We start from the raw sequence: 22,754 nt of genomic DNA, 5'->3' as shown, positions 1-22,754 counted from the left end.
AATATTTGTGGATCAGCGATTGAAGGGAAAAACTCAAAAGAAGCCCTTTCAGTCTATTGGAGTCAAAATTCAAAATTCAAAAGGATTAATTGTAGAAGTGTGTGGTTTTATTGATGGTAATTAATGCTTAGTTGTTGCTAAGGTGCCTCCATAAGACATTTTTAAATTCAAGTTGCAAAAGGGCATTCAAGAGGATTAACAGAGACCAAGTGTGCGGTTTTATGATTTTTCAGGTGACAAGTAAGTTTTTCTGCGACTGTGCTCTGCAATTCCTATTTATGTGACATTGTCTGGTGCCGGAATTTAGAAGGGGTTATTTGAATAACAATTGAAGTAAGGATAGCTTTAGATTGATAAGATGGCACCGCGAAGAGAATTCAAGGGAAAGATAGATTACCAAGAGAGGGCTATTTGTGATGACTTTCTGGAAATTGGTTCAATCCACAAATAGTGTAGCTAAGATAAAGAAACTTGTGCCCAAGTCTCCCCGCCTACGGATTGATGACGGTTTATATGATAAGGGGTGTTGGCTAAGAGATGCCCAAATAGGCATGGCAGGTCTAGGTTTGTTCAAGGTAGGGTTTGGTCAACGGAATGCACCTGCTCCTACAAATAACATATGGGAATTAGATGTTGGGAAACTAGTGGTCCCTGGGGTTTTCATGGACATTGATTTGTTGACCCAAATTGCAAAAAGTTATGACCTTATCACTAGGACTATGAGGAATGTAAGCGAGGGCCCCTTAATTGAAATTACTGATGATGAACTCAGAAGGGTATTCCAGCTGAGTGAAGCCTTAAGCTATTTAGAACCCATTGATTTTGAAATGCTCAAGAAGGTTTATAATGCCCAGAAGGATCATCTTAGGAGTGGGTCATTGAAGGAATTTTTTGCAAAGATAGGAGGATTAACATTGGTAGGCCCTAGCACAATGGAGCCTTTCCCTATGAACTTCTTCACTTTAAGGGCTAAGGGTATATATTGGTATCTATGTCAAATTTTTGGAGAAGATGCAGAGAACGCCATGACCACCCATTATATGCTTATGATGGCACAAATTTTGAACCTGTCCTTAACAGTGACATATGATTTTGCACCTTATCTTGCAGATGTCATTCATGAGGGTTTAATTGGGATAAATAATGCTAAAGTGGATAGACCATTTGGCTGGTATTCCCTGTTGATGCATATGTTCTTGTTTAAAGGTGTGGAATATTTTGCAAAAGACATGGACCTGCTAAGGGAAAAGGACGGTGAAGACATGCCAGTTCAGTTATGGAGTGCAAATCTATCTTGGGACAGAGAAGATGCTAGCTACCTGAAGTTTGACAAATTTTTTGCATCTAAGCTTAGAATCCTTCTATGTCAAGAGAACCCTGGGATCCCAAAGGTTCTCCTTGAATTCATTAGACCTAAAGAATTTGCAGAGAGCATCAAGATTGTGCACAATTGGGGTGACATAATCTTATATCCTGTTTCCACTGTTTTCAGAGTATATGGTTTCAGAGGAACCCCATATTTGCTCCCCTATTAGGTCCCTTTGAAGATTGACATTGATGATATTATGAGGCAGATTGAAGGCCTACAAGAAGCAAAGATAACAAATAAAGGAAGAGGGACGATCTTCCCAACAGTCACCATGGCACGTCAGTTTGTAGTCACCAAGGGTGGTTGGCTACATTTTGAGAAGTTCCTTCAGCCATACAGGTTGTCAATGGTAGTTGATAGGTTTGCAGATCCTGAAGACTTCTTCAATGGCATGTTTAGGCAGAAAGTCAAGTGTGGAGGCAAAGTTCATCAATTTCACTTCTCTAAAGATTTAATAAGAAATGAAATTAATTTGGCTGAGCAGGAAGTAAGAAAGGAAAAATGGTTGGTATACAAGAAGACCCTTGATTTTGTCCAATATTTTGACAAGAATTATGATCCATTGAAAAGTTTTCACCCATTTGAGGAGAAGATTAAATTTTTGATGGATTATTTTGAAGATACAATGCAAAATCTGAATGAGAAAAATGATGTTGTAATAAAGGCAGATCTTGAGAAAGCCAAGCTTGTCTTGACTAAACCCATTTTTGCCAAGGTCATTCCCCCTAGAGAGTATGTAATGTATAAGAAATCGGGGTATAAGGTGGTGATGCCTAGGAAGGATGAACCTTCTACATCAAAGGGAAAGAGGCCAATGGAGGATGCTCCTAAGTCACAAGCTTCCTCAAAGAGGTAGAGGCTGGAAAAGGAGCCAAAGTCAAGTGAATCCTTATATTCTCCTTCTCAATACCCATTACATATAGGTGACGAACAAGAAGTTGTTGAGCAACTAATGCAACTAGGAAGTCTAGGGGAGATTTCATTTACATGTGGATAATTGCAAGAAGGGATGTCAGAAGAGCTAGTAGGTGCCAAGATGGACCTGGCTGTTGAAGAATTTGCAGGTAGAGAACTGGATCCTGTCATTAAGTAGGCCAACAATGAATTTTTGGCTGATAACAGTTTTGTAAAGACAAGAGCCTTTCTGCAATTTGTTTGGAGAAAGCATATGGGGCAGTTTAAGGAAAGATGTGAAAAGAGAAAAGTTGAACAACCCCAAAAGGATACATCTGTTGTTGAAGTAGAAATAAAGCAAGAAATGCTAAGAGAGTTTGAAGCAATTACCCCTGAGGAAGGGAGAAAATTGATTGCATGCATTGGAGTGTTAATTCTCCCAGAATGGGACATAGCTGATGCAATAGTTTTTGATGCAGTAAGGAAGGAGACTAAGCCTTTAGAAGGAATAACTTACAATAATGACCATGCAACCCTTGTAATGTGGTCACTTAAGAGAGAAGAAAATAAAAGAAGGAGAGATTCCTTAGAATCTGATTACTCAGGGGGCATGATTGTAAAGAGAGTTAGGGATACAGGGGTAGTAGAAGCTACTAGCATGACCTTAGAGTCTGCTAAATTCGACATGGCAGTGGCTGAAAATGAGGCCAAGGAGAAAGCTGATCTCTAGGTAAAATTAGAGGTAGTCTTAAAGGCTTATAATGAAGTAAAGCTTGAAATTGTAATGCTCGCCAAAATATCCCAGAGAAATATAGCTAAATACACACTAATAATTTTTTATTTTTTATTTTACAATACAACACATAACATCACTTAAGCAATAGAGTGAGCACACAACAACATTTAAGAATTATGAACATAGATTAATTCACTCGAGCTATTTAAACAATTACGCAAGCGGAATACAATAAATCATTACTACTAACTCCCTAGGGTATCTCAATGCCATTACTTAATCTACCTACATAAGCAATAAGCATTTACTTTCTTCTAGATCAATACCTCATAATCTTAATCATTATACACACAAGTACATCATAGCAATACCTAACACTCATGATATACAATCTACTTAATCTTTCATTTAACATGCGATTCTATCTTTCAATACACATCTATTTCCCTTTTCACTTAGATTCATTTTATACACCAAGTCCAAATATTTCTATTACCTTTAACCAACCTTCGACTATGAACATCGCCATTCATATACCAAGATTAACCCTTACATTGCAATAAAATATTTTCCATTTACAATTAACTTCCACATAATCATTTATGAATCTATGCTTCTAGCATACTTATTACTTCATCATGATTCCTAAAGTACATAAAGAAATAACCACAAAGGCTTCCTAAACATTTAATCCATGTAGCCCATTTAACTCTCATAAATTCTCTTACACTATATCAATTAATCAACAATCATTTTATTACAAATCAGGTAACTACACGAATTCAACTCAACACAAACTAAGATACAATATCCTAATTCCATAGCAACTAATAGCATCCACCTAATGAAGATATAATCTTAAACCATAACATATGATACATTCTAATCTTTTTCTAAAAGACAAGCATTCATTTTTCCATCTACCCATACACTTACTAGAAATTTCCATTAATAAGATTAGTAATCCATTCATTAAGAATCTCCATACAATATTTTCGTAAGGAACATTCAGTCACATCCCAAACAATTATAAGATTTCAATCCAACCATTAGATCATTGTCTATGAAGTATGATACTATAATTTCGATTTGTTTATTCATCAAACATAAACATGTCCTAAGATTATCTTCCAATATGACTCATACTCATACATCCTTTCAAGGCATAACATTTCTTCTACTTAAAGCATTAGCTAGAGACATAATTTCAATACTATTACAATTATCATAACATTTACACCATTTCCTTTTAACATGGCTCATCAAGAATATGAAATGCATCATTGAATTCTAAACCATAATACTTATCCACATCTCTTGCATCTATTTGATCTAATATAAATGTGTTACAATACAACTCAAGGTTCATCATTACAATTGTATACCATAATCAAAACTATCACTACAACAAGAACAACATAGTTATTTCTCATAAACATGACTTATTTTACAACCATTACATAATAATTTTATTACATAATTTACATCATCATTTACATTCTTGCTGCAATTATTATCCATGAACAATTTGAAGAAGCATTCTCATCCACGCAAGAAGAATCCAAAGACAGGAACATCCCAATGGCTAAAAAGCACCAACCTCCCAACCTTGTGGAACCAAAGGAACCACCCCTCGTGCTAGGAGATGACACAAGGTCCCAACACATACTCTAAACCTAAGTTGGCACCTATAACCAAGGAGACTAACCACACAAGGACTCTCAAGCAAGAACTTACACAATACAACAAGAATGAACTCCCAAAGGCATAAAACTCATCAAAACATAAATGCATCCAATAAGAATAATCATAAATCACAAAGGGGAAACACATGTAGGAGTGGAGTGTCATCACATGCCATCCTCATAACACAATAACATAATAACACAAGGCACTAGCCTGATGGACATGTGGAGCCATCTCAACCTATGAGAGACTAAGGGAGATTATCTTACTATCTTCATGTCCTTCTCATGCTTATCCTAAATCATCCTCCCTAGGACTAAGTCATGAGGCACAAATCAATTTATCATCTTATTAATTAATCTAACTACCCAACCCATCAATTATTAGGTTATCACTTATTTACAAATCATGGAAAACTCCAATGTGCCCTGGTGGTCTAGACTTCATGCATCCTTATAAGGAACCTCATGCAAGCCTATCTCTTGTAACCCCGGTCATCACAAGGAAGCCCACTCCCGCCTAACATGGTCTCAAACATGACAACGCAAGAGGCTCTAGAATCATAATTAGATCTGAGATCATACATAAATCTGAAATCACAAATAATTCATATGCAAACAACAATCTCATCTCATAATCATGAAACATGTGAAAGTTAACATCATGAGAACCAAAAATCAATGAGCCTCTTGGCCAAATAAACATATCAAGGCCATAAGAAATGCCATCAAATCTGAAATGAGTCATCAAATAATCTTAGCAAGGCCTATCCACTTGCTGGCACATAATCACAAGAATCTCAATCTCTCTCTTGACACATCAACAAGAGAGGAAGCACAGACAACTCAAATGGAGTAAAATCCATACAAAAATAAAAAATAAATCATATGAAGACATCACCAATCATAAATCAACATTAGACAACATCATAAATGCCCTCAAAAAGCCTCCGGTATGGCCCCAAATCCAACTGACATCAAACAGACTTCAAACTGGACAAAACCTTAAAAATACACATAATGGCGCATACGACTGATACTTTAGTGCATTGGGGTTATCTCTTAGTGCATAGGGTGATTACCTTAACGCATGTAGTCATTCCTTTAGTGCATAGAAAAAAAAGTGTAAGTTTCGGCAGAAAACTGCTTAAGTGCGGGATCAAAACTACTCAAAATATAATCAGCCAAATATGACATATTTATACTCGTTGGAATCGGCACGAAATGAAATATAAGAATGTGTCAACAAATTAAAATAATAAAATTCACCCAAGGAACTCTAATTGAAAACATAATGCATACTTTTGGAGGAAGAACATCTCCAACATTGACAAAACTGAGGCAATACTCAACAACCTTGATTTTAAAACATAGCAAGCATAATATATGACTCAAATAAATTTTAAAAGGCATTCCACATAACAAATAACATCCATACAAAAGAGGATGAATGAAATGAAAAGGAGAAAAAGTCTTGTGAGTCTCCACTACGACAGAGCTAGATTGGGAGCTCACAAAGACTCTCCTCTTTCCCAGATTCACAATCTCCATAAGAACTCATCTACTAGGTTAAAATCTCCTTAATATACAATAGAAATCTATTAAAATAATTCATACAAGACATATACAAAATCTGCAAGATATTCCTCATGTCGAACATTCACGACAATGCACAGGAAGTATTATTTCCAAAACTATAAACCAAGCAAATAATCTAGAATCCCATGGCTACCCATTCCAAATCTAGGAAGGCTAAAGAGAATGCATAAACCAAATCTTTTTTTTTTAACCAAATCAAACACAGAGCAAACAAGTTTCAAAACTTTGAAACCTAAACAAGAAACCAATGGAGAGGCCTCCAACTTGTAACCTATGTGATGGTTTGTAGTTGAAGAAGAGCTCCCACAAGCCAAACCAAAATCGAACCAAGCTCAAGCCAAAACCAAGAGTGAAGAAATCCAAAACCAAGGAAGAAAACTTGCTGGAGAAATTTCCAGAGAATAGCCAACCCAACTGAAAAAACCTCACGAGAATGAAAATAAAAAGCAACAATAATCCAAAAACCCTAGCCTCAATTTCGGCCAATCGAAATATTCCATTTTGGAGTATATTTTACCAAACCACCATATAATATAATTTATTCACCCATTTTGAATTTAACCAATGAGAGTGAAGGGTAGGTAAAGTAAATAAAATATACTTATTCAACTAAGTGGATTGTTTTTATTTCTTTATTTAATTTATTGTGCTAATACACCGCACTTAGGAATAAAAGTCAAACTATTAAATAAATATAAGCTGAAAATAAATTTATTCCAAAAGGAGATTAAAATCAAATAAACCAAAAGCTAATAAAATAAATTAAAGAACCAAATAAATATAAGATATCAAATAAATATTAAACCATAGAAAGTCAAATAAATAATTAAATAATCAAATACCATTAAAGATTAAATCGTAAATATTAAATAAATATTAAACAACAATAAAGCTTATCAAATATTAAAATAATCATAAAATCAATAAATGTTAATTATCAAATAAACATAAATATCAAATAATTAAATATTCAAAACTTATAAATTAAATACATTAAAATAAACATTTCCAAATAGAAAACTACACATCAAGAGCCACATAATTACTCGAACATAATCAAGTAAATCAACCGGCATAAACTGGACTCACAATACCAAAGAACCAAGCTTACTAACTGACATGGTGAATTATGCCAAGACGCTGACTACTCATAGTGAACAACTTAGACCTAGAGTATGTGAGGGGAACTTGTGCCAACTCTGAACCACATGCCATTGGGATTTAAAGACACACTTAGACCTGTGGAGCCAGGTGGATTCGATGTCTGGTACTTGCAAATCCTGCATCCACAAAGCAATGATACGACATATGCATATATATTATAACAGACAAGGGTTAGAGAATCACAACGACACATCCTACTCGCAATGAGTGATGTGGAATTGTCTCTATCCCGAAGACAGTCATACAACAATCAAACACACCATAAGATCAACTCATCATAGATAATCATTAAATAGGTTAGTACATAAAAACATCATCAAGTGCATGATTAGCATAATTCATGATTATAGTAAGGCATGTAAAATCCATCAACACTTATGCTCATCAAATCACATGATCAATATAATCTTTCGACAATCAATCACATAATAAGTATATAGTGTCTAATAAATCACACGATCAATAATGATAGTATCAACATCATATAAATCATCTGAAATTGCATATTCCCAATAATGTCTATCACACATGAATTAAAAGTCAACTCTAGTCAAAACAAGTCAAGTCGAGGGTGGACCCTACAGAAATAGCTTCTAAAAATAGCACCATTGCAGAGCTGAAAAGTAAATTGGAAGGACAACATCAAAAGGGTGAGTCTTCCCAACTGATAACCGCTTCTTCTCCTGCTAAGCCCCCTCCTTCCAGCCCAATTGTTGAATTCCCTCCTTCTACCATGACTCCTGGTTTCCAATTAGGTGAGAATATTCAAGATGAGATGGAAAAATTGAAGCAGGCTCGGGCAATTTTTGCAAGCAAATATGAGGAGATCAGGGGTACCATTTTGAAGTTTGTTGATATTGTTGGAGAAGCAATTGTTTATATTAATTTGAAAATAATATTGACTCTTTTGGGTTCTTTGAATGAAGATAAGGTTATTTTGGAGCCAATTTGGGATAAATGGACTGCCAGAGAGGTTGATTTAGAGTTTATATATTCTTTATCCCAGGAAGAAGTAGGTGTTGATGTCATTATCAAACCTACTTATGAATTAGTAAAAGGTTTGTCCAGGTTTGCAACAGATAGAGTTAACATAGAAAGGAGGGCAAACATGTACCGAAAAGAATATGCAAACCAAAAATTTGAATTATTTCTTGGAGGTTTTGTTAGTATCAATAAATTGAAAGATAAAGAAGTATAGCTTGGCGAGTTAGGTCATAAGTTGTCTCAGAGAATAAATAATATTATAAATATAGATGATACTTCTTTATTCATTCAAACCATTGAAGAGATTGAAAAAATAAAATCACATTTTGGCTTTTTGGAAAAGGAAGTTAAACAGTTAAGGGAAACGTGGAAAAGTTTGAATAAGCTAAAGAAGAAAATTATTAGTTTCTCTTAGCTAGATGATGATACATTCAAGGTATGGGAAATAAAATATGTTGTGAAAGATAGAAGCGCAGGGAGATTCTACCGATGCTCCAGCATGTGGCAGTTCACAGGCGACCTGAAGTGGTTCGTTCTTATAACATATATGTTTTGGGTAAATTTTGAAGAATTAAAGACACATGGCACCTGATTTACAAATATTGAGAAGTCAGTTGGTCATCTTCCAGTTGGATAACTAATTATTTATGTTCCTTCTTCGATTGTAATCAATGTATCTTTTGGGGGGAATTATGGTTAGAATAAGAATATTCTTCTAGGGAAGTCTGAAGCTTGTTGCATCCAATTTTTATAAATGGATACCAAGACTACCTAGAAAGGGGTCACAAGAATTTTGTATTGAAGCTCTGGCAAAAAATATATACAGGCTTTTGTTTTGGTTTTTTAGAGGATCATTATGTGTCTATGTAAAACTTTGATGAGAGGATATTAATATACAATCAGAACATTTTTTTGAGCCCAGATCTATGTTGTCTTTGTGTTTGTATGTTGGTTATCATTTTGATTAAATGATCTAGGATTGTTTAGTTAAATGATTTGCAAGGCAAATTATGAAAATGTCTTAGGTTTTTTCCTCAAGGAGGAGAATTAAATATACTTAATTCCTTTTCATTGATAATCAGTAAATTTACATGAATTTGATGACTGGGTCTAGTGTAGGTTGAGAGTTTATATATGGCAGGCATATATAGTTTCAGTAAATCAAGGTGATAATATGTGTGTGAATTTTTACTGTCGAATTTTCACTTGATTCTTAATGACTCTGAAGCCCAAATAAGGCACTAGTGTGGTGTGCTAAAGTTCTTGATATTCTTGATGATCCATTACAATTAAAATGTATCTTTCATTTATGTGCAGTTGCACTAAAGTAATAAGGTTTGAAAAAATTTGCATTGGTTTTTCTGTAAATCACAAATAAAAATTGTGAGAAAGTAATCACAAAAGGATATACCTGCCTAAGCTATGTTGAGTTTGAAGTGTAGGAGGTTTCTTTGTAAACCTTGTTAATTGTTGTCTTGTATTTCTATTCTTGTTGTTCTCTCCTTGTGTGAACAGAGGCTTGAGATCTTAGAGAGAAAACAAAGCAATCAAAAATTGAGACCAACACAATCAATTATCTTTAAAAGGCGATTTGATGTTATTGTATTACAAGTTAGTTGGGATATACATTTAATTCTCCATATGTAGATAATATATATTATCTTTATTTTATAGTTGATTGTTTAGTTTTGGGCAATGATTATTTTCAATCAATTTGTTAACTCAGGGTAGTGTTAGCATTGTTTAAGTTATCATCTTTGAATTGGTATCACAATAGGTTGTAGACAGTTTTATTGTGCAAGCAGCAAGCTCAAGGAAACATTTGTCTCCAAATGGATAATGACAACAACTTACTATTTTAACTTTTGTTGTTTACAAGAGACAAATAAGATTATTGGAGTATAAAAATGGAGACTCTATTGTTATCCCAAGATCTTCAGGTTTAGTGGAAGTGGGATACATAGAACCCATAGATTAGAATGAATTGAATGCATTAACACTAAATCAATAAAATTAGTTGAAACAAGACATCTAACGAAGCACGACAAAGCTCTATCACTATCCTTGATCTACATTGAATGTTTCAATTTTTTTTCATATTTGTTGGTATGATAAAATTAAAGGATGTGTTGGAGACTCTTCAAATTGCTTACCAAGGTACAAGCAAAATTAGACTAGGAGGACTTCAAATTCTCTTAAGAGAGTTTGAAAATTCAAGGATGAAAGTTCAAATATGTACATTCAATAATTTATTACTACTACCAAAGATATTGTGAACCAACTTAGGAGTCAAGGGGGAAATGTAACAAAACATAAAAGCATAGAGAAAATTCTTAGATCTCTTCCTCCTAAGTTTGATCTAGTGGTGCTAGCCATTGAAGAAAGTAAATATCCAATAAATTTTAAAGTTGTAGAGTGAAGAGGTTTATTGCAATCTCATAAGGAATGTATACAATATTCTACAAAAATCCTAGTGCAAGCTTTCCAATCTATTGTAAGAATTGAAGAAAAATCTACAACTCCTCTATCTCACACAAATAAATCTTAAGGTGCACAAAGCTTAAGGTGAATCTCTGCTAATAATAAAGGATGGGGTAGAGAAGAGGAAGAGGATGAGGTTTGGTAGATCGTACTAGTATCCAATGCAAATATATGAAAGATATGAATACTATGAATCTAAGTGCAAAAATAAACTAATTTCAAATTAAGTCAAGAGTAAACTATACTAAAGAGTTTACTACAAATCCAAAGAACTCCACATTCTTTACATGTAATTTGGCTAAGGAATTGTAAAAGAAGGTGGTTCTTGGATAGTAGTTGCTCAAATCATATGACAACTAAAACTCATCTCTTTGTCTAATTAGTTGATTCGGTGAAAAGTCAAGTTAAATTTGGTGATGATAAATAGGTTGATGTAATGGGAAAAGGTACATTTATAGTCAAGACTAAATAAGGAAAAACTACTCATATTCATGTTGCTTTTCTTGTGCCAAAATTACAACAAAATATTTATCGAGAAACTTGAAACAAAAATATATGTATAGAACTTAGTGTTTTAAGATAACTACTACAAATTATTTGATAAATCGGATAATTATCATCTTGTAGCAAAGGCTTGTATGACATAGAATAGATTTCTTCCTCTCATATTGGTTTCTAGTAAGTTGCATGCACTCAAAGCAACCATAGACGAGTTGTGGTTATGCCATCAATAATATAGTCATTTAAATTTTCAAGGATTAAGTTGGTTTCAAAAAAAGAATATGGTGAGAGGGCTTCCTACAATTCAAGCTAAAGAAGAAGTTTGTTTAGGGTGTGTACTTGACAAGCATCATCGAGATGGTTTTTCCAATTAACAAATCATGGAGGGCAAAATCTCTCACACACACACTTTATTTCCCTCTTTTGATGTTCCTCTTTCACTCTTTCGTTTCCTCTCTTTGTCTTTGTCTTTGTCTTTGTCATTGTCTTTGTCTCTTCTCCTCCCCTCTCGTTAAACCAACACTATTTAAACCTTGTTTCCTTCTTTGTCACTTATTATATTTCCACATAACCCTTAATTATTTATTAAATATTCCCAAATTTATGATCCTAAAAGTCTCATACTAGATATAATTTATTACTTGTTAACTAAATTTTCTATGTTTTTGCCAAGAGAGTGGAGATATAAAGAATATTGTTAGAGAATATTTTGATGTTTTAAAAACACCTCATTTTAAGATATTTAAATGTATTATGTTTATTAGACTACCACATTTTAAATTTTAATACTTTTATTGTTGAATAACTTTGAAGTCACCCCATAACCTCATTCCTTATCACACATTTTTTACAGCCTTAAATATAAAAGATACTATATAACAAGGATGCAAAGCGTCAAGTTCCTGCCAATAGTGTTACATATGTATTTAGAGTTAGGAATAGTGTTAGGATATGTATTTAGAGTTAAGATTAGGTTAGATTATTAGTTTGAGATTGCATTGTGAATTGATATATTTTGATATTAAACTAAAATAATAGTGAATTAGTAAAAAATTATAGTGTTATTGCCATCATTTTGCAATTTGTAAACTCAATAGTTGAAAGATAGATTCAATTTTAGAAAATTATAACTAATAGAAAGTTGAACCTAATTAAATAAAATTAAACTATATTAAAAATGTTAATGCTAAAATATTAACTCTTACATTAAAACTTACAAATAAAACCAAATTTAAAAAGTTAAAAATTAAAATAAAACCTATTAAAAATGTAAAAAGTAAATTCTCAATTCTTCTAAAATTTTAAATTTCTTAAAAATAAACAAATATTTATATTTATCAAATTTTTATTTTCTATTTTAATGATAATTATAAAAAAAACTCAATCATTAATATTTTAATATTGAGGAAAAATTTATTTGTGATTGTATTGTATACATAAATAAAATACTATGAGAGATGAGGCTAGAATCATAGGTCAAATGACATTGATTGAATAATTTCACTTAAAATTTATTTCTAATTATTCTTCTATTCTTTCACTATTAAAACTATTGTATAAATTTTCTTCATTTTTCATATAATAAAATAAATAAATTCTCTTCACTAATATAATTAATTAAATTTTAATCATATTAAAACTATCAACATTTTCATGGAACATATTGTTCAATTTATCTATTTTTAATTTAAAAATAATAATGTTTGAAATGGTTAAGATATTAAAAATTTAATTAATTAATATTTGAATTTTATTATCTCTAATTACACATAATAGAAAAATACTTTCTTATTGTCATTAATCATCACTGTATTATCATATTGTAATTTATATAATAATATTGTTACTATTAATCTTATATTGTTAATAATGTTAATATATTATTACTATATTACTATATAGTGATATTTTAACTATCATATTATTGTTGTTGATTATATTTTTATTATTATATCATTATATGTTTATATTATTCTTATAATTATATTTTACATTCTTCTTGAACACTTTATAAAAATAAAAAGCATTGTATATATTCACAATTATTTATATTTATATCTAATTGCACTATAACCTTAAATGCACCCTCTTTTAACCATAATCATTACCTTATTTCAACTTTTTATCATAGATCCATAACCATAACCATAACCATAACCATAACCCTAATACCCTAGCCCTAGCCCTAGCCCTAATTTAACTCTAGCCTTAAACAAACACTTGTTAAAGCAAGACTTGTTTAACACTAATTGTAATTGTAATTGTGTAGGTAATGATAATATAATTAGGGTTAGGATTAAGTTTAAAATCTTAAAATATTTAAGGTATCTAAATTAATAACTCTCCTACATGATTACTTGCCTAATATGAATTTAAAAATGAAAAAGTATAGAAAGCAAAATATATCTTAAAGAGTTGTACCAAAATTTCATTAAATAATTGCTATTCATGCCCTCAAATGAAGGAAGGACAATCTACGGAGTGGGCAGATTTAGGAAGTAATATAATGTAAGAGAGGGAGGTAAGGGATTTTTAGCCTAGTCCGGATCCTGAAGTAACCATGAAAATTGTTAAATTAAAAATGAGTATGAAAGTAAGTAGAGACTAGTTTAGTATTTAGTAAAATACATATGGACTAATTAGATCTACAATTATCATCTCCACCCGATATATGATTTCCCTGAACCTATTAAAGATTTATTTTATGTAGATGGATCTCTTAAGTTCAATACTGGCCAATGCCATGGAAGTGCTTTATCATTTAAGTGAGTGCAGAAGATGTAGTCCAAATGGAGGAGTATGATTTGAGATTGAAAGCAAAATAATAATGTTAGTGTCTACAAATGATCAGAATAGGTGAATACAACTTAAGAGTACTGTCAACAATGATAAAAAAAGAAAGGAGTGTTTTAGTTACACTGCATAGGAAAAATAAAGAGTTGTTAATGTTTGTATGGTCATCAAGAGTGATTACATTCTTTAGGTAATGGTCTCAGACTCTCAGCTAACATAATCTTTACTGCTACTAGTTAGAATGTACTGTCGATTCTCTTACCATCTAAGGTCAAATATTCAATGGAAAAAATAGAAAAAATGGCAATATGAGCCAAATCATGAGATTTGGAACAAGCATAGAGAGGAGCACCTGTCACCTAAAATTGGCTTAGGCCTGACAAGTCCTTTTTGCTAGCAATGTCAGTGAGGGATGCAGGGCACTTGACAAATTGCTGAAAGAGACCATGTAGGGCAGTGAAGGAAGAGTGAAATGTGAATTAATCAATCCAGTAAGCCTAGGAGATCATTTCAGTGCTTGACACCTGAAGACAGCTATCTTATGGTGAAACAGAACAAAAACAACTTTAGTCTGAATGGTAGAACTAACATATGTTTCTCCACATTATCCTCAAACAGAGAATATGACATCTATTGGAGCACAAACTGAATTAGGCTCCTCACTTTAAAGTGTTTCTTAAGCTACACTTGCTGAACAATGCATCACGTGCAGATTTAGATTTCAGTAATCCAATATTGTGCTTTAATCAAGTCCTTTATGTCTCAGCTGTACAAAGAGCTACTGCTAAATTAGAATATTTCAGTTCTCTCCACTTTTGGGTCATACCAAATAAATCTCTTTTATCATTTGAGACTAATCTACATATGTATTCTGTCAGGGAAGGAATTGATGATGAGGTGCTTTCACATTTTAAGTCTTGTGGATTTCTTGTCAAAGAGTACCCCGGTAGGCAATATATACAATGTCCTACTCTAGAAGCATGAAAGGGGCTTTATGGATCTCCAAGTATGACCAAACATTCAATTTGTTTCTTTTTCCAAACTAGGGCCACAAGATGGTATTAATGAGTAATATGATAAAATCCATCAACCTTATCCTTGTCCTCTATAAGTGACAATTTTTGAAGATCTCTCTGACAAAAATAGCTAGGTAACTCTAGTGCACATTACTAAAACTGGATGTGAGGGACCTTCCTAGTTCTTAAATAAGATACTTGTTTCCCTTGCGTCTGAAAACAAGCTTGACATATGACATATGACAGATGAAATGTACCTCTATTTTTTGAGCTGCAACAAGCAAAGTGTACAATGAGAATAACATCTAGCTTACAAGTTCAAAGCATTACTAGGATAGAGTATAGTTAAATATTTTTCATGTAAACTGTTATATGATGCTACAATATGAACTATTTAAAAGGAATAGATAGAAAATTTCCAATGATTGAAATTATATCCAATGTAATTGTTGGAAAACTTGTGTGCAAAAGTTGGCACAAATTTCACAAATGACTTATAGTTGTTATATATTTGGAAGGGGAAAAACAAAGAAAAGTGATATTAGTCATCTTGTTGCAGACTGGCTATTCATCACCGACTGAGAGTAGTATAATGAATGATCTCAATCTGACCATTTCTGAGGTATGTTGCATTACTCTTGGAGCATTGTATGTGCCTCTCTCTCCTAGAATTGCAGATGTCAAGCTTGCCGTTGTTGATGAATTGGCTGCTCACTTTCACACAGTTTTCTTTATTTGGATCACTGTCCAATGTTGGGGCCATGATTGGGGCCGTGGTCAGTGGGCTACTTGCTGATTATATTGGAAGAAAAGGGGTATGTCCTTAGGAGTTTGTATTGTTGAAGGGAAATATAAGTTGATATATATGAATTAATTTATTCCTTTCAATCTTAATTGATGTAAGATGTCCCTTGTATGAGTTCTGATCTTTTTAAGAGATTTCTCTTTACATACACAGGCACTGGTAGTAGCCTCAATACCCAATATTCTAGGGTGGATAGCCATTTGTTTGGCAAAGGCAAGTTGTAGTTCTTCGATTAACGAACCCTATACATCATATAAACATGGCCTACAAAAAAATGGTCCTAGAATTATGACATGCATGTTTTTAAGTTCAGTATCAGAACTTCTGTAACTTGCACATGAAAAGAATATACTAAGTATTCTAATTTCATTATTTCTTTCTGGATGCAGGATTCTTCATTTCTGTATATAAGTAGGTCATTGACAGGCTTGGGAGTAGGGATCATATCATTCACTGTAAGTTCATTGATTTATCACAACCCTTTACAATAAATTCAAGTTCCTGTTATTAAATGTTTTCCTCTCCATTATCAGATTTATAATTTATAATTTCCAGTTTTAATTCTTATTATTCACATAGAGACACACGTTTGCCAAAATCAATTCTAATTAAAAAGCCACTGAATTATTTCTGACAAAAAATGGAAAATTATCATCTGCCACAGCAGTGTTCGGTGTATACTTAAAAAGCTTTCCTTCATAGAAAACATAAGTTGAGAGGTGGTCTTTCTAGATGCATTAAAAACTGAATTCCTTGTCAACTTTACTTTTGAGATCAAAATATTAGATACCTTGTCAAGAACTCAAAACAATATAAATTCCTTATGCCAGACATTTGTTTGTATCGGTCAGATTATTTTATTTTCCTATATAGCACTTCTTTTCTTCACATGAACATTAGCCAATAAAAAAATTTGATGACTAATAATAGGGATTACTCTTTGGAGTAATCAGGAAGAAAAATGGCCTAGACATTCATATAATTTTCTGTGTTGTATGTTATGATCTTTTTAGGTGCCTGTGTATATTGCTGAGATAGCTCCTAAGCACTTGCGTGGAGGTCTTGGCACAGTCAACATGGTAAGGACTTGCTCATCACCAGCATTTACTGAAAACTCAACCTTTAAACTGTCCTTAAATGTAAAATATGGTCATTGATTTTCATTTGCAAAGTCGAAGTTGTTACAAACTAAGAGACTACTTGTGAAACAGCTTTCCATAACGATTGGTATATTCATGGCATATCTATTGGGAATGTTCATTTCCTGTAGGCATCTTGCAATTGCAGGTATATTGGTGGAAATTATATGTAAGAGAGGATAAGGTATAATTCAAATCAATTTATCAAAATTTCATTGTGTGGTTGCTAAATAATGCTCATCTTTCCAGTATTTTATGGCTATGCAGGTGCAGTTCCCTGTAGTTTATTGGTTCTTGGGCTTTTTTTAATCCCAGAAGCTCCAAGATGGCTGGTAAGATTCAATGAAATTAGATTCTATATATTAATGTGGTGTTAAATAAATTGATGCTTTCCACCATTGCTAAAACTTATCCTGGTTAATCTGTGTTTATGGGCATACAGGATAATATTTGCAAAGATTTAGACTTCGAAAGATCCTTACAAACCCTAAATTCTAATTATGATGAGATCGATGCTTTTCACCATTGCTAAAACTTATCTTCGTTAATCTGTGGTTATGAGCATATTGTTAGTTTAGAGTAGAAAACAATAGAAATGCATTTACTTAAATGTAAAAATGTTGGAGGAAGTTTCATGGAAAGTAAAAGATGCATGGATTGTCTTTGTTCTCTTTATTGGTATAGAAAATGGAGCAAGATTGAAAAGCTTAAACTAAATTCAATAATCTAAAAGTGAATTCAATAAGTATTTTTTCCATAAGACAAAAGGTAGAAACTGAAATCAATAATATAACTTAACTTGATATTTCTTTCACCAAGTTGAGAGGAATTATCAATAATATAAAAGTTGAGATTTTTTCCAGAAGATTGAGAAGATCCAGCTAAATTCACTAATCTAAAAGTTAATATTTTTGCATGTAGTTGAGAAGTTGAAGCTGAAATCAATAATAGTATAATTTTATTTTTTTTTTAAACAGGATAACATTCAACATTTCATTTGTTGCTCCAATTTCTAAAGCACAAACAAGGACTGAGCGAGAATATTTGAATGAAATGTGAGCGAAGAGATGTTGGATGAAGAGCTTTTGATGTGTGTGGCCCTACTCTGTCATAAGTTTTGTAAATGATGATCCTTGAATGTCCATCAACTTCAATGGGTTAGCAAACTCCAACAACTTACCTACATTAGTAAAAATAAATATTATTCAAAATAGATAGTAGGTAAATTAAAAACAGCTTCAATGGGTTAGCAAACTCAACAACTTACCTGCATTAGTAAAAATAAATATTATTCAAAATAGATAGTGGGAAAATAAAAAAATTAGAAACTTTTTTGCTGTAACAGTAAAATTGCGGCAATCTTGTTCATATTTTTCGGAGCTGAATTTTGGTAAGACAACTAAAAAGACTAAAGTTAAGTGGCTTAACTGTGCAGCTTGGAGCTTTTGGTTTGACAAAGGTTTTCTTTTTGAGACATAGTGCACAATACTTGAAGGCAACTGGTAGCTTGTAAAAGCAAGTGGGTATATTTGTATGTCTTAAACCTAAATTTAAGCAAAACAACAAGAGTTGAGAAATACAAATCATTATAATTTTCTGAATACTTTGTCTAATTTATAAGTCATTGCTTAAACTAAGTAGAATTCATGATAGAAGATTAAAAGTAAAGTAAGATGGTTTTTATTAAGTGCATGTTAAAGTCATCATTAGGATTAAAATTCATTTTCAATCTAACATATAAAAAAATAGTACCTTGAAAAAATGATGAATTTCTTGATGCGAGAGTTTGAGTGTGAAATGCTTGATTAATTATAATTAAGGGAGGCAAAGAAGAAACTGTTGCTTGCATATTTCAAAGAAGAAAGTTTGCAAGATAGAGAATTTAAAATGTATTTCAAATTCAAGGAACAATGCAGACAATTAATTATTTCAAAATTTATTGAACAATACAAGAAATGTGTCTTAATGTTGTTATAGAAATTGTTGGAAGTTAGCTTGGCATGATAGTTTCTTTCGATCTTCATAAAGTAAAGAAATGTATTTGTTACCTAATGCAAGATCTATGAGGAAAAGCTTTTTGTCATCAGTAGTTGCAGGCTATCCAAGTAAGAAATTTTCAGGCTTGACATGTCTATGAACAAAATTGAAAGAAATGCATAGGAACTAATTTAGTAATGGACAAGTAACAATGAACATAAGAAACTATTCCAAAAAATGAGCAATAAGAAATTAGAAAATTAATAAATTGTATTGTAGTCTACAAATTGAAACAATATCACCAATTTTGTAAGCATAAGTATGTACCCAAGGCAATCCATGAGTTCCATTTAGTGTACTGAAACAACACAAGGGAAAGTGGAGGATGAAGTTAGATATTATAAATTTGAAATTTGCAGAAGCAAAGAGTTAGATACTTCCATTTGATTGTAATTTGCAAAGAATTCCAGAACTTAGAAACTCGATTGGAGTCATGAATATAGAGGAAAACCTTAAAAAAAGTGCTAAAAACAAGATACATGTTTACTATAGACACCTGGTAACCTTGCAGGTGCAATCTGCTATGGAGAAGGAATATGAATGCGTATGTCAATGAGCGAAGGTCGTCTCTTTTTCTTTGTCTTTGTGTTCTTTGCAAATGTGTGTGTACAATTACATATTTTGCAGTACCTCTGAAGAGAAAGATGAGGAATATTAATTAATAAAAAACAACATACAATTTGTTTTGAAGTATCTAAGAACAAATGCAAAATTTTATTATTACCATTATAAGTAAAATCAAAATTAGAACTTATCACATTTTATCACTCATTTTGTAGATCAAATAACTAATTCTTTGAAACAAATTATGAACTTTAGGCTAATCTAATTAGCAGCCAAAAAAATGGCATGAGCCACTCTAGATTAAAGAAGACAACTCATATAAACTTAGCGATGGCCACTCTGTTGATTCAAGACATCTGCCTATTGACTAAAAACTGATATTTTATTAAAAAACCGATCAGTCATATATGCTTTATCCAGTCCAAATGACATAAATAAAAAAATAAAAAAATTACTACTTAATTTTCTGTTTTTCCTCCTACAATAATTGGTAGATTCCAAAGTTGATATCTGGGGTATACCAAATGAAGATGCAGCTAGGCATTTCACTGATACTGTGCCCAAACTACTTGAGACAGAGAATTGAATCATATTGAACATGAGGTGTAAGCAGTAATAAAAAACCAACAAATTTTATTTTCCTTATGTTCATTGCATTTTCTTGAAATTATAGCTTTAATTTTTGTAATTCATTCTAATGTAAGGTTTGAGTATATTGCAAAACAATATAAATGTCCATTAATATATTTTATCAAGAATAATATATTTCATAATTAGACAGACATTGGAAATATCGAACAAAATAGAAAGGAAATATATGTCATGTGTCAAGAAAGACCAACACGTGGCCAAGGGAAGAAGTAGGAGATTTAAGTTGGGAAGACAAATACATGCAATTGGGCGCGTGGATGCGTATAGTTCTCTTGCTATTTCTTCAAAAGTTGGTTTTCCTCTCAATAGATGCCATGGAAATATGAGTTTGAGAGATGGACAATTGAGGATTTAGCTGTTATTGCACTGGGAACTGTTGTTGCTCAAGAGGATGAGGGGGGCATTGAGACAGCCATGATTACAGGTCTCTAACTGTATTTAGCTATCCATAATATAAGTCGATTGGCGTCTGTGAATTCAATTCAAGAGAATAGATAACTACGTTTGTAGCTTTTTTCATTTAGTTATTTCTATTAGATAGTGTTCAGAGTTAATTACGAAAATAAGATTCAGAAAGCTCTCATTTAAAATATGTTATATTTGTCTATTGTGTGTTTTATGTTACAACTTCCTTGATTTTGTCTTTGGGGAATTGTTCTAGTTCAAAAAAATCAAATTAGTTTTTTTATTCCTTAGGTAAAAAAAATTGTCTGCATTTTTCACAGAGACATCTATAAAAATGACCATACAACCATCAAATTTAGTTCCTGATGGGAGGCTAGGCTTCCCATGCCACGGTTTTGTTTTTCAAAATTCATGTCCAACAACAGAGGGAGAGAACCTTAATTTGATGAAAGTAAAGAAGACAACGATAGAAGGGTTAGGAGGTAAACGGAAAAATACTTAGAATTTACGACACACATGACTACAACAGGGATTTGTGTAGGTCTGTGTAACAAATTAAATGCACCTAGATAAATTAGATAAATCAGATATACAAGCTACCTTTGAAGACGAAAGTAAAAAACCCACGTATTGTTTGTGAAAGAATTAGGGTTCTTGGGAGAAAATTAATGGAGAAAATTCAGATTAAATTGCAGTTAATCCCAATTCAAGTTTCACCTCTTAAATAAATCCCCTTCCATATGAATGACGTTTAACTTACCCTTTGACAAAAGTCAAGTTGTTTGCTTTATTAACACTTTCATTTGCACAAAAAAAACAAAGATTATTTCACTCAAATTTAAAAATAATAGCAATTACTAATCACAGATCATAGAGAAGACTTTGAGGCAAACTAAAAATTTGTTGTTTGCCAGATTCTAGGTCGAGAACATTGTGCTGCCCATATTCTGGAGTGAATGCACACAATAGATTTTATGTAGTGGAGGGCCTGCAATCGTTTCCATTAATGAAAGCTTTAGCTATAGGAAGCCCTTAAAAAAAATGGGTTTAAATTTTTTAAAATATTTTTTACGAAAAGATAATTTTGTTTTCTATCAGAATTAGGAAATTTTAGTCTTCAAGCTTTGACAAAAAGACTCAAAAGATTTTTCTTTTCTAAATAAACATTGTAAAGAGTTACAGACACTAGAAACAAAATAAAGCCTATCTAATAACCATTGCCCGGATTAACTCGTTCGAACTTCATGGGTTGACAATAGGATTTGACACACCCCACAATGCATCCAAGGCTCCAGCGTTGACAAATCACTGCAAAACCCTAAAGGTTTATTGCAAAACCTTTACATACAAGCAAACAACTCAGTAATTTTGATGACACAAAAAAAAATTTAAAAAGGAAAAGGAAAATACAAAGCACACCCAAAAAAACCAGACTAATATTAGAAAATGCACTTGTGTACATTAAAAGGAAATTTAGAAAAGACAAATTAATTTTAATAAACTAATAAAATACCAGCACTTTGATATGTCCCTGAAACAGTCAAAAATGTATACAAGTCCCTGAAACTGTCAAAAATGTATACAAGTCTCTGAAACTGAAAATGTAAGAAGTAGAACTAGACAGAGAAAGGAGGAGGAAAGTCAGAATGTGTTGCAGAGAAATATGGACAAGAAAGCATCCTATTACTCCATCGTAGATGCAAATATTTAATATGTACTAACCCACTTAAAACATTTAATTTGCACAGGAAGCAATTATAAAACATTTAATACGCACGGAAAACAACTTTAAAAACATTTAATATGCACGATAGCTCAGGGAAAAAAATCTTTAAAAAACACATTTAAAAAATTGCCGAACGTGTCAAATTTAATTTATATAGAATTTAGAAATTCAAAATATATTTTTTACTACTACTGTAGCTCTTATT

The 22,754-nt window shown here is 32.2% G+C and overlaps 1 long non-coding RNA gene across 1 annotated transcript; it reads left to right on the top strand.

Annotated features, from left to right (window-relative positions):
- The first annotated feature begins 14,059 nt into the window (after positions 1 to 14,059).
- Positions 14,060 to 16,241, top strand: LOC131874769 (uncharacterized). The gene is made up of 4 exons (XR_009372139.1): positions 14,060 to 14,269; positions 15,782 to 15,844; positions 15,948 to 16,037; positions 16,181 to 16,241. It is a non-coding gene; the product is annotated as an uncharacterized LOC131874769 (long non-coding RNA).
- The last annotated feature ends 6,513 nt before the right edge of the window (positions 16,242 to 22,754 follow it).

Source organism: Cryptomeria japonica, chromosome 4 (genome assembly GCF_030272615.1).
Source record: "Cryptomeria japonica chromosome 4, Sugi_1.0, whole genome shotgun sequence".
In the NCBI taxonomy this organism is placed as follows: Eukaryota; Viridiplantae; Streptophyta; class Pinopsida; order Cupressales; family Cupressaceae; genus Cryptomeria; species Cryptomeria japonica.
Note: the sequence above shows the minus strand (reverse complement) of the source record. Positions and strands in the feature narration are given on the sequence as shown.